Here is a 13504-nt window from a genome sequence, read left to right on the forward strand (position 1 = left end):
AGCATGGCCTCCACTGTTGCGGAAGAAGAAGCCACGTTGCTTTACTTCTCTGGGTGCTATAAACCCAATGACTCTACCCGCCAAGGAAATAAATTGCATGTGCTATTTTAATTCTGCAGAGTACTTTACTTAGAATAGTCAGTAATATTCTCACTTTTCGTTTAAGTAGAAGACCCAGGTCTTTAATGCTTACTCCCAGTTCCGAAACAGATTTCCAGTAATGAACACCAAAATGGACTCAGCATGGGCTGGGTTCCTTGATGTTGACCACAAGACAGTCATCAACATGGAATCTCAAGGGCTCATTCATAGCAAATGACACCGTGTTTAAGAAGCTAATTACAAGAAGAGCAAACAAATCTTGTCCAACTTATTCTACTAAGTCAAATGTGAAGGAAGAACAAAACTCTCAGAAGCTTTGGAATTTGGATCTCAAGGGCAGACACACTAGTGACCAATGCCGATGTGCAGGGCCAAAGATTTCCAAGGGTAGGAAGACTGAGACCCAGTCAGAGATCAACAGTAATCCTGAAGATGGTAACAAGCCAAACCATGCATTTCAGCTGCTGAGAGGTTAACATAACATTATTCTTATCCATGTCCAATTAGAGTAGTTGTCTATCCCTTCGTTTTTTCAAGAGATCAGCGTAGTTTTCATGGCCAAAACTAATAAAGAAACCTTATTAACTAATGATATACGTATATATTTCTATCTGTTTCTATCTTTCAAGATCAGAAATAAATTTAAGAGGATTTCCTTTTCTTTTCTTTTTTTTTTTTTTTTTTGGCCGCACCACGTGGCTTGCAGGATCTTAGTTCCTCGATCAGGGATTGAACCTGTGCCCCTTGCAGTGGAAGCATGGAGTCCTAACCACTGGACTTCCAGAGAATTCCCAAGGGTTTTCTTTATATAGAAATCTAAGATGTAACCTAGTTCTGGAAACAAAAGAGGCACCCAATAGCATAACTCTTGAATGAATGATTGAAAAAATAAGAAAATGGGTACTTCTTAAGAAAACACACTCAAAAAATCTATATTCTCAGATTCAGATAAATATGAAGAATCGACCTGCTGGTCATGGTTTTCAATTCCGTGAATGGTGATTGCACGCTCATTACGTGCAAGGCGCCACACCATCTTCTGGGACAATGCCTTCAGGGGGCCTATGAAGAATTAATAGACAAGACAAAACTTATATACAGATTATTTACATTGGAAAGTAGTACGAGACCCTAGGTAGCACTGGGCAGTGCAGAGGTAGAACATTTTCCTTGTTGCAGAAAGTTCTGTGGGAGAGTGCTGATTTCGAGCTTCACCTTGGTAAAGGATGGGCACACGTGCAGTGTATGTTGACGATGTCAATTTCCCCAGAAAAGGTCAACATCTGGATGATGAGCATTTCTGTAATGAAATAGAAAAGTTACCCTAACTCCTTAACCTATTAAGCGGGACTGGTTAATATATATACACATGCACTCACATATACATATATAGATATATAGAGATACACACACACACACACACACACACACACACACACACACATTGATTTAATTCTGTGAGTCTTCAGCAATTACAGTCGTGTAGAACCCAGCCTTTCACTCAAGCACAGAGGTCCAAGGGGCTGAGAATTGATCCTGTAAGCTCTTCTAAGTGGAGGAAGTAGGAAGTGTTGGCCACGCTCACAGGCAAGTGGCAAATGAACTAAGGCCACCGATAACAGAGCAAACCCAAGAGCAGATGGAAGAAGAAAATAAATATGTCAAGTAGAGCATTTCTGACGTCCCTTCTTCCCATCTCTTCAGCATCGAAAGTTCAGGCCCAGGAGCAAAGAGCTGTGAATAGCATCGTTGTGGAGGCCTGTAGGTAGCTCACCAGGGTCTGTGCTGGACCACGGGCCTCACGCCTCAAAGGATCACCTGCCCCTGGCCTTCCCCATCACAAGTGGCCCAACTGCCTCAGTGGCCGCAGGTCTTAGAGTCCATCGACCCGTTCCTGGACTCTGGGCAGTTCCCGTGGCCTTTCCCCCCCCCACCCCTGCCCGCTTATACCCTGTTCTTCCTCCTGTTGCAGCTCAGACGCAGCCCTCTCACAGAAACCTTCCCTCCTTCTCCATGCCTATGCCTCCCTCTCCCCTTGGAGGGACAGACCACCGATGGCACCTGCACATCTTGCGTGCTCAGGTCTGCAGCCCTGCACAGACTGTCGGCTTCCCAGGGCAGGAGCCTCGGGGCCCATCTGTGCGCATGGCACAGAGTAGGTGCCCACTAAACATTTGTTGTCAATACACTAAGTACATTATTATAGGGAAAGGCTTGGAGATAAAAAGTGGTAAGCATTTTGTATTTCTCGTCAATGCCAGTTGTCAGGTTTCTTTCTCTGTGCTCCAAATCCACTTTCACTGGCTGCTCTGTGTAAATGGCGCTGGGTCCCTTGACTAGCGGTCCTTCGGCCGCTGGCACAAGGCTCAGCCCCGTCCTTGGAGGCAGGTGGCGAGACGCTGCGGGCATCGCCTTCCTGGTCCTGGCCTGCTCCTTCCTGCAGGCAGCGCGTGGTGGGCAGCAGCGCGGAGCGCTGGCAGCTTCCCCTGGCACCGCGCAGAGTGAGCTTGGTAGTGGAGCGCCTCTGCGGAGACCCTTCCCCTGGACGGGCCCCTGCCCGGCCCTCGAGAGGGTGGGTTTCCTGCACGTTCTGGAGGGCGGATTTCCATCCATGTCTGGAAGGTAAATTTCTGGAAGTTTCCACCAGCACAGCACCGCAATACTGCCTTCCAATGTCTGGATGCAGCTGCCTGGGCCCTGGGGTGGTGGCTATTCCTGTGTCTGCCCTCCGCACACTCTCACAATTCGTCCTCTCTGCGTACTCGCTTACCCCTCCTCGCTCTAACCGCCTGCTATAGCTCATCATTCTTTGCGGTAGACTTTCCCACGAATTGCTGTGGGGATTCTGTCTCCTGATCAGAGTCAGACGGAGGCACTGTTTCTGAGGAAGAGGCGGTTTTGTTGATGCTGATGGAATAAAAGGGTGGATGCTTTGCCATAAAGAAACAGTGTCATGAATTTTGCCCCAAAACATTTCTGACTAACATTAATAAAGTGATGACGTGTTCTTGTTGGGATTAAAGTGCTGGTGGCCTCAGTGTGGGGTGAGTGTACAGCAACCCACAGATGCACTTCCTTGAAGGTAACGCCACTTCCCTTTGCATCTGGACATACGGGCTGCCAGGGATGCAGGCGGGGGTCAGGGGTTACAGACCTCATCCCAGGTATTCTGGAACTGGAGGCCAGGCGTATGCCAACCCTAGATGTAAACTACTTATTTCTAAAAGGAGATTGCACTCTAAAATTGGTACTGCAGAAATGCATGCATTTATTTTCATTTTTTAATTGATATTAGTCAAAACACTGCTGCTTTCTAAGCTCCTTAATGTACCATAGTGAACATGAACTGTATCTTATAGGTATTCGATCTTTTATACGGAGAGCAATGAAGAGAATTTTTTAAGTGACGTGGAAACCATACATTTAAGTGTACTTATATAAGCAACAGAGACTGACCACGAGGGGACTACTTTTGCTCCCTTTTCCCTACAAACCAGGTTGCTAGGTGCGGCTGGCTGTAAGATGCAAAGCACAAGAGACAGCGCTAAATGCAATCTACATGCACAGAATAGTGACCCAGGCCCTTATCAAAGCTCAGAATGTCTAATTCTTGGTTGAGTATTTGCAATCAGGAATTCTGGTCCGCCTAGGGCGTCTGGTTTACTCCCAGAGTTTTCAGGGGCTCTGATGATTTTAGGTTTACATTACATTACCGAAAAGTGGGACCGTGGAGAGTGGGCACTTAGGGACCAGGTGGGTCTGAGAACCTTGGGGTACCAGGATGGGTGTCAGAGAAATGCTACCCACACACCCGCTCATCTCATGGTGCCAGACAGACCCGCAGTCACAACATCATCTAAATCACCTCTCCCCCAAAAATGGGAATCGAGGTTAAACAACCAGAGTTAACCCATAATAATTTCAGTTGCGGGGTGTTACCTGAATCAGTGGAATAAGAAGCAAAATGCAGAGAAAGCTGTTGAATTGGCAGCTAGAGGTTAGCTGGATGAGGTATTATTTAGCTCATAATGTAAACATACACGCCCTGAGAAATGCCGCTCAGTGCTGGAGGTCCTGGTCCCTCATAAAAGCATGTGATGGCCCATCAGTGATTAATTGTATCAGTTATTCTACAGGGGTTCCAGGAAAACTGAGGGGGAGGACTGTTAGTATCGATTGAAGCTCTGAAATCTCCTGTCCATTGTTTACTGAAGCTGTCAATTATCATTGAACTTCTCATTTTGAGTTGAAATGGAAAATTAACAGAAATGAAGAAATTTTGTAGAACATGTTACTAATGAAGTAAAGATGACTGAGGTTTTAATGTCACTAACCTCCTGCACACTCATTGCTTATTTTATATGAACATATTTTTTTAAAGAATCAATGTTGCCAAAGCAATTATACTCCAATAAAGATGTTAAAAAAAAAAAGAATCAATGTTGCCATTACCATTTCAGTTAATCAAAATTATCTCCCTTTGCCCCTTTTTATCAAATGAATAGAATAGGAACAATATGAATTTACCTGTTTTCTTCAACTTCTAATTGCCTCTTTCACAGTTAAAATATTAATTACCATTAAATGTTAATATCCTAAGTTTTATCTCTCTGATTTCATAAGCCAGATTTTAAAATACCTATTGACAAAAAATACATGTAATTGTTTCAAATCTTTTAAAATGAAGTAAGCTTTTTAAAACAAAATGCATTTATTGGTCTCAAAATAGAAAATCCATAAAATGGGGTTTTTTCGGATAGGTAACATGAAGCAAAATCCCCTGTAGGATATATACTAATGATGCAAATAAATTTTAAAACATGTATAGCCCAGAAATCCCAAGATATAGTAGAGAAAAAAGGTAGGCAATCCAGAAAGAGCAGATAATACCTAACTCAAGGCTGAGATTGGCATGTATTTTAGGATCTGGGGGCGACCACGCTGCTTGCCTTGTACACAAGAAATTCTTCTGGTAGTTTTCAGTCTAGCAGAACACACTGTGACAAATGTAGATCAGAGGGGAATTAAATAGTTTGTACATAATCTACAAAGTTATGGGTCCACACGTGGGCAATTATCAGTTTCAGGTCCCGAATTTGTGTGGATCACGACTGATCCCTGTACGGCGTTCATGGAAAAGACTGCAACACTGGGATAGAAAAAATAAATATGCCCAGGGTTTTCCAGTGGCCGTAAAATTTGTTTTTGAGACCTAATGTTTGAAAAAACAAATCAAGGCTCTATGATCGATAAATAGTGGTCTGGATGGGAGGGGGAGCCGGGGATGGATGTCAGGCAGTGAAAGGGCAGTGCCCACCCCATCAGAGCCACCAGGGATGGAGGGAGATTGCTAAACCCTTTAGGAAACACAAATACCATGTATATAGTAAGTGCTTCACTTTTGCTCCAGCCTATTTAGAAAAGGTAAGAGGTCAAGAGGACAATTTGTAGTTGAAATCTCAGTTAAGAACCTTCTTATTTCCTATGTAAATTCACCAAAATCAAAGGAAGATGCCTGTGTCTCTGAAACCTGGAACTTCTTTTATTTCATCTTTGCTTGTTTTTTGTCAACACATTTTTTTTTTTCACTGCCTACTGTGGCCAAAAGGAGTCAACGAAAAGAGCAATCTTATTCGCTGCAGAGGACTCCAGTGGAGTGTAATTTGCCTTATAAACCACGTCACTGCATGACCCAGATTTACAACAACTTGTGATCTTTAAATATACTGTATATCACTCTCCTGATGGTCATGCAATTAAGGATCTGGACACAAGGAACAACACACTGCCGAAAAAATAGTTCTCAAAAGGGAATTTGGTGTGTCAGGAGAGATAACAATAATTTAGAATTCGGGTCAGCATGATTTTAATGCTAAGTAGTTGTGAAGATTAAGCCCCTAAATGTCCTATCTCTGCATAAGATCTTTACTCTGGTCAACACAGGTGGGAAGGAAGGAAATAAAAAAGAAAACAGGAAAAGATTTTAGTAAGGGAAAGAGAAGGAACATAGCAGGTTTAATAAAATATGATTGTTTAAACTATTTTATATATAATCGACAATGCAATGTCAAATACCTACAAAACAGAAAATCCCAATGTGACACGACTTAAACTCTAGTTCACCGAGTATTTTTGTAATCTGACTGAAACTTGCAATTGTTTAGTTTTGTTACAAATGTTGCCTTTTTTTTTTTTTTTTTGACTGAGCTAATCCAGGTGCTTCTTCTTAAAAATGTAATGCAAAGTATTTAATAAAGAAAGTAAATTGCCTATAACTATTCATGTTTCCAATATGTTACAAATCTGAAAAGATTCTCATTAGCATATTGGATATATTATAGTACTTATCAAAAATATAATTTAAGTATTTTTTGTGAACTTATTTGATCATTATTTGTTTCTTTCAGTTTTCAATTCCATGAGTTCAGAGACCATGTTTGTTTATTATTTTATCTCCAGCTTCTAACACAAGGATCAGAAAAGGGTAGGCACTCAATATAGACTTGAATAAACAAATGGATAAGTGAATCTTTATATTCTTTCTCCAAATATTACAAACTTCATGTTACAGAACTCCTCTTCCTTAATGCAATTGCATTATTAAAATGTATTATATTATATAATATAGTCTGTATTATGTATATATATATATATATATAAAATATGTTATATACTGTGTGTATATAAATGTATATATATGCATATGGATTTGTATGGATATATTTACATCAATGTATATATACTGTACACAGAGTATATTCTATAAAAGTGTGCATATGCATATCGTGATAGACATATATATGCATATATGTGTATATAACCTATTATATATTGTACATACCTGGATACATAATATATTATTCTCATTATGTAAACATGACTGATTTTTATTTATATATTTTTTACTTACTTTTTACACAGGCTGACAAATATGCATTTGTAAATCTCACAGGTATAGGAGTAGTCATGTAGCCAAAAGAGTATGAAAAACTGTCAAGCATGGTTGTTATTATATTATTAAAACCAATAATTATTATCACCAGTAATTATTATAATAATTATTATAACCAATAACTTTGTTCTTCAGGCCACTCAAGATGGAAGTCATTCACATGGCAGTTGACACATGCAAACAATCTAAATGAATCGGAGAATTCTGCAGCCCCGTGGTGACCTCCACAGCCAAAAGGACAATGCAAAGTTCATATGAAATTTAGAACATTTCAAAGCTGTTTTTTCTCCAAAATGCTGCATTAGTTAACTCTGCAGTTAATGTGACTGCCTGTACTGATTGCTTAGCTCTTCTAATTCCACCACACAGGGAGAGAACCACCGTGGTGGAAACAGCCAACTGGAGTCAAGCGCCACCTGCGCGAGGATTCCAGTGTCGTGATGCCCCGCACGGCTATGGAGGCCGTCACCCCAGCGCCCCAGGGGAGAGCCTGACCGCGCACGGCATCCCTCACCTCCACGCCTCCTTTGTGCGTATTGCCCCTTCCCGTCTGCCAACCACTGTGTCGAACAATAGAGACTAAAGCAACAAGAACAAAAACGTTTCTGCACTTGATCTGATTTTCTGCACACCTAACCAGCACTTTGTCCCTATGGCTAAAAGGGCTTGCATTTTTATACAGTTCAATCCCATAAGAATTCACTTTAAGTTACTATCAAAATTATTTTGCTAAGTTATAAACCCCAGTACGTGGATCAAGGACTTGGAATTTGTAAAAGTATTTTTTATAACAGAAGCTAACTCAAGATTCTTCTATTGTTTCTTCAAATTATTTTATACTTTATATCATTTTAATGCTCAAAACATTATAATATCCCATTGAAACACAAATTACTGTTACTTTTCAAAGGAGCCAAACCTTATTCCCTTTTGACTGGAATTATATCTGGTTAACATATGGTACCCAATATGTATTTTTTAAAGAAACAGTGAATCCATGAATAAATGTCCCTTTCAGATGAAATCATTGAGACAGAGTCAAACTGCAAGATATTCTAGAGATCAAAAGACTGGAAAGATTTTGGAACTCTGGATCACTTTACTGCCATACAATGCCTCTCACTGTCATCAGGCTTATTCAGGACAAGACATCGTTTGAAGAATTTTGCTTTGAAGAATTTTCTGTTTCTCCATTCCCTTTTACCAGGAAACTGGAAAAGCAGATAACTGTGTAGGAGAGGGAAGGAGGACGAAGGTGAGGGGTGCATGAGAGCTGCTGCAGGAAGATACTGTGGCTCTGGTCCCACCAGCATCTCAGTACCTGCCTCTCAGGTGGTCTAGAGATGTGTTCTGAGATGGAACTGAAATAGCCTGGGATGATCCGCCCTTATTATCACACCCAGGCCACTTACGTGTCTTGTATGGATCTTATCATTGGACCAGTGAGTTTGCTTTAGGTGAAAAATAATTTCCATTTGGATTTAATTATTTATAATGGGCAATTGTAACTGACACTGAGAAAAATTTTTGTGAAAATAAATAAGTACAGTCAAAATATCCTCATAATATTGTACTGACTATTTTTGTAATAACTATCTTGCCCTCAATTACATCTAACGAACATAAATCACACATTGAAGAAAACTCTAAGAGACATTTATTGTCAACTTATATCATGAAGCATAGAACATCTTTAACCAAAGTCCTCTACTTCAACAGGCAACTTAATCATTACAGTTTACATAATAAAACTTCACTTTTACTTGTAGAATGTGCATCTTTAAATTTTAATGAACATTTGTTTTATTCTTTAATATAGAACTAATTCCCAGACGATATATACTGTTCCTGTAAAGCAGCATAATTGAGGTCGGGGATTTTCAAAATGCACATTCAATATTATTGAAACTCTATGTTGGTTATGTGACTTTAGTCCTCAGAATTACTAAATGATAAAGATGGGAGGGCTCATATAGTTTTATCCTGTTTGCACACCAATGAGGTGTTCGAAATACAAAAAATAATCCATGAGCAAAAAGAGATGAATATGAATAAAATTGTGATTGTTTGTTAATAGCATAACTCATATGCTACAAATTTATTTTAGTTATTAGGAATAAGACTCCTGAGTTAAATCATATTTTAATGACTAAATTTATGTTATCAAAAATACTATGGATTTAGTTCTGCACCATTTTTATAGCATTGTCCTGTATGTACAAATGATGCTGTCTGAGAAATCCAAACTGACTTTCATTTCTGCCATTTCAAAAGAAAGTCACAGCCCAGCCTTCTACATCGGTGCAACGCTGCCACCACATGGTAGAAATCACTACACAGAGTCCATTAATAATGTGTTTTCAGAAAGACTAATTTCTCATATAAAAGGAATATTTAAAGCCCAAAGACACGAATGCACACACCCACACACGTTCACGTGTGCACTTGTTTTGTCTTCAACTGAGAGAAGACCAACAGGGTGATGAGGGCACCTTCCCTTGTATGTATTAGCTGCCAAGAAAGGCAACATTTGGATAGGTTAAGCTGTTTCTTGTCTATGCACATATAATGGTAACATTTTCTTGAATGAAAACAGTATAAGCCAAAATAGAGAAAACATGGGTTGCTACTAAAATTGCAGTAGAAGAGATTTCTAGGGGAATTCAGTACTCAAGAGTTCTACCCTCCACTGCTTCAGGCAGAAACTTAGAACAGAAGCTGTGAGTAAAGATAACAATAGCAATAATACCCTTAATTAGGACAGAAATAAATTATTGCTTTAATGTAGAATATGCTTAGAAAATCATTTTAGCGATTTTCTTCGTCATCCACTGCCAAGTTAGTTAAAAAGTGCTTTGGGCTTGAAAGACAGTTAAGCACAGGTATTTGAATTTTATCAGTAGTGCTGGAAACTTCTGTTTTTCAAAAGCTGGTTACATTGTTCAAGACTCATCTGTGACTACAGATCAAATGACCCTGATTATTCTGTTTATATTCACAAAAGTAAAGATTTTCAAATAATATTTAACAAAGAGGGACAATAATTTATGTTATTATGTAGAAAAGATCCCCTAAACCTACTTTTAAAAAACAGTGATACATTTTATTACTGAGCTGCTGTTTCCTCACGTTTTAGAATTTATTTCGGTAAAGAACTTTCAACTGTCTGTAGTCAAGAACCTTATTCATTAACTTTTTAAGTAATGTGCAGTTAGTGACAAAGTTCAAAAACATATCAATTATTGATAACTTAGATTTGGGAGTCTTAAGAAATAGAATGGATGTAAATGGTATTAGGATAGAAAATATATCTTTCAGTGGCCATATAGATTTATGTAGAAATACATATATTTGCGCTAAAATATATCTTCTTACATGTGGGCTATATTTTTCAACATAAATATGTTTAATTTTCCAGTCAAAAATACAATATGTAAGGCATCAAAATCAGTAGGAATATGTCTATAAAATATCTTATATTTATATGTTTCAACACTATTCTTAAAATTTACAAAATAATAACGTTCACCATATATTTGCATAATTATATGTCTATTTATTCTTACCTAAGAATTACTGAATTGTTTTGATAAATGGTATGTCTTTCAGTCTATTGTTAGCGACCAGATATTATAATTGTTCTACTGAAGCATCGGTTACTAAGAAAGTGTACTCTTTCTCCAGAGCGGCAGTGTCAATCAGGACAGGCAACAGAGTAAGTATTTTTCTGCAACAAAAAGGGCTACAAATCAAATTATTCTTAGCCTGAGATTTGATCTGTCCTTCATTCTAAATTTCCTTTTTCACGTGGATTTGAGTCAGCCCATAATGTTATTTTAATTTAGTTTTTTGTATGTAATACATGCTGCCGTCAGGTAAATGTACTTGTCATGATTGAATTCAATAGATTGTAATGACCTTTTATCTTTATTGCAAAGCTTTAGATCATAGTAGGCAGAGCTGGCTTGAGCGGCTCCAGATTGGGAATGGGGTCTAATTGAAAGTTCTCATCAATCTTTAATGACAGCGTTATTATCATTGTTGAATGCGATCTTCCATTTGCCTTTCCCCTTTTAGAGCAATTTTTAGCCACTTCACTGATGCCGGTGGGTGTGAAGGTTAAGGAAATGGCAAGATCTGAGTTTCCTATTGTAAAACAGGTACAAGGCAACCGAGCAGGCACCCTGAACCCGTTTCCCCTGATGGCGCCACTGTGGGACAGACTCACAGCCAGTCCCCAAGAAAGACTCAGTGGTGATGCTGGGGGAAGAGTTCAAGGGAAAACAAGTGATACTTTACAAAATGGTGACCAAAAGCAGGTTCAAGAACAAATACAAATATAACGACAATATGACTTAGATTCCGAAAGAGCAACTGGTTTGTTTTGACATTTCTGATTCTAATTTTTAGTGGAGCATGCAGACTTCAGAATTAATAAATGGGCAGTCACTGATATAATCATATTCCTGTGTATTTGTATATGTGTATGCCTATATTTGCATATTTATGGCCGGACTAGATGGCTTTTTAATTTAGGTAATATTTCTTTGATGCTTTTAAAGTAAAGTCTAAAAGAAACTGATCAAAATTTGTTATAAGTCTATCAGGGATCAGAAATATCTGTAGAGTATACACCTATCATGGATTGCTAAATGTATATTCCAATAATTATGCTAAAATGGCTACTTTCTTTGTATTTACAAGTTAAAACACATTCTTTACCTTTATCAGGTTGAGTTTCACTATTTCTGCATTTGGCTGCAATAAATATTTCTAAAAGCCCTGAGATGGTGTGCACTATTGTGAATAATTCATGCACCAACAAGGCAGAGATTTTAATTGATAGCGATTAGTGAACTTTCTAAATCTGTAAAACTGCAACAGGCTTAAGCTTCCAATCAATGCCAGTGTCTATTTTTACACTCCAGCCTCTATTTAACAGAAAGCCAAATGCATCAGCCTGCAGCTGCTGATGCTGCAAATGCCAAAATGGGGCTTTTGTTCCACCTACAGTGTCATAGGAGGGCCACTTTGTACCATCATTTCCAGAATGTTGTTTACGTTTTCTGTTTGATATTCTTACAACAGGGAGGAAGAGTTGGTGCTTGACAGAAGGATATTCTGAGGGCTGTCAGGTCCTTCTTGCTGGAGTTGGTATCTAGATAGAGTGGAGGGGGTCAGGGAGTCAAGGAGAGAACAATATCATCATGTTGATGTAACATACTTGCCTAAACAACACGCCTGAAATTTAATAATGAACAGCAGATTATCAAGGAAAATTTCCGTACAGTGAGCTGTACGCTGGGAAAGCGGAGTCGGTGAGCCGTGCTGCAGCCCACAGAGCTTTCTCAGGCAATAATTTGCCCTACGTTTCAGAATTGTATTCCATAGTTCAAGTGTGCATACTTTTGAGTTTAAAATCCCTTTAGTGGAAATTGGCAATACTCTTTTGCAGGATGAAATTAATCTGATAAAATTATTAATCTTGTAAAAATTATTAGAAAAATGACAGAGCCCCGTAACATTTGAGGAAGTCATTTTCATATTTTAAATCCATGTTCTTAAATTTTAATTAAAAATAAAAAATAATCTGGAATGAGTAAACTTTAATTTAAGAAAAAAATATATATATATTATTAAAAAAAAAAAAAAGCCCAGAATGAGATTCCTAATGGGAAAAGAAAGATTCGTTCTTTTGCCCTTAAACATGTTCAGGGAATGATGTGTTCCGGAATCACGGATTATATTTTTATGATTCTTAATTTGAACTAAAATATTTATGGATTTGGAAAATCACGATGACCTTCAGTTGGAAGACTTTTCCGAAGGACATAAGCAAGTTTCCTGCCAACTCCAGGCCACACTCCTTTTAGAGATGGAGGGGGAGGCTTCCGGAGAAGGTTTTCTGTTTTCCACATCACTCACCATTTCTTTTGTGCTCCTACAACATGATTATTATTGAAAAGGATTCAAAGAAGTAAACCATAGCACATCTCCGTTCAGACCACAAATGTGAACAAGAGTGACGGAAAACGAGACTGACGTACACATTTTCGCCAGTTTCAAGCTGCAGTTCCTCTAGGTTTAGTGTCGTGTGTAAGTGAGTTCGGTGTCTGAGTAAAGGCCCTGCCGCCTCTTCCACTGCCTCAGGGTCCCTCGGGGGGCCCAGCACCTGCCCCACTTCTCATCCCCCCCATCACTCCCGCCAGGGGTCGCTGCGGGGACTTCCCGCAGCTGGTGCCCCGCCCCCTGTGCTCAGGGCACTCCCCGAGGGCGACACACCCCCCAGCGGGTGCTCATAAGGTCAGAGTTCGGGCAGCTCCCTCCTGGCTCCGGGTCTGGCCCCGGGGCTGCTCAGTGCCCCTCAGATGTGCCTGGGCCGGGGGGTGTTAGTGATCGACTCTCCCCACCCCCGCCCCTGATGCCCCTTCCCGTCTGCCCCCCGGATTC

This window comes from Balaenoptera physalus, assembly GCF_965194825.1.
Source record: "Balaenoptera physalus genome assembly, chromosome: 12".
Classification (NCBI taxonomy): Eukaryota; Metazoa; Chordata; class Mammalia; order Artiodactyla; family Balaenopteridae; genus Balaenoptera; species Balaenoptera physalus.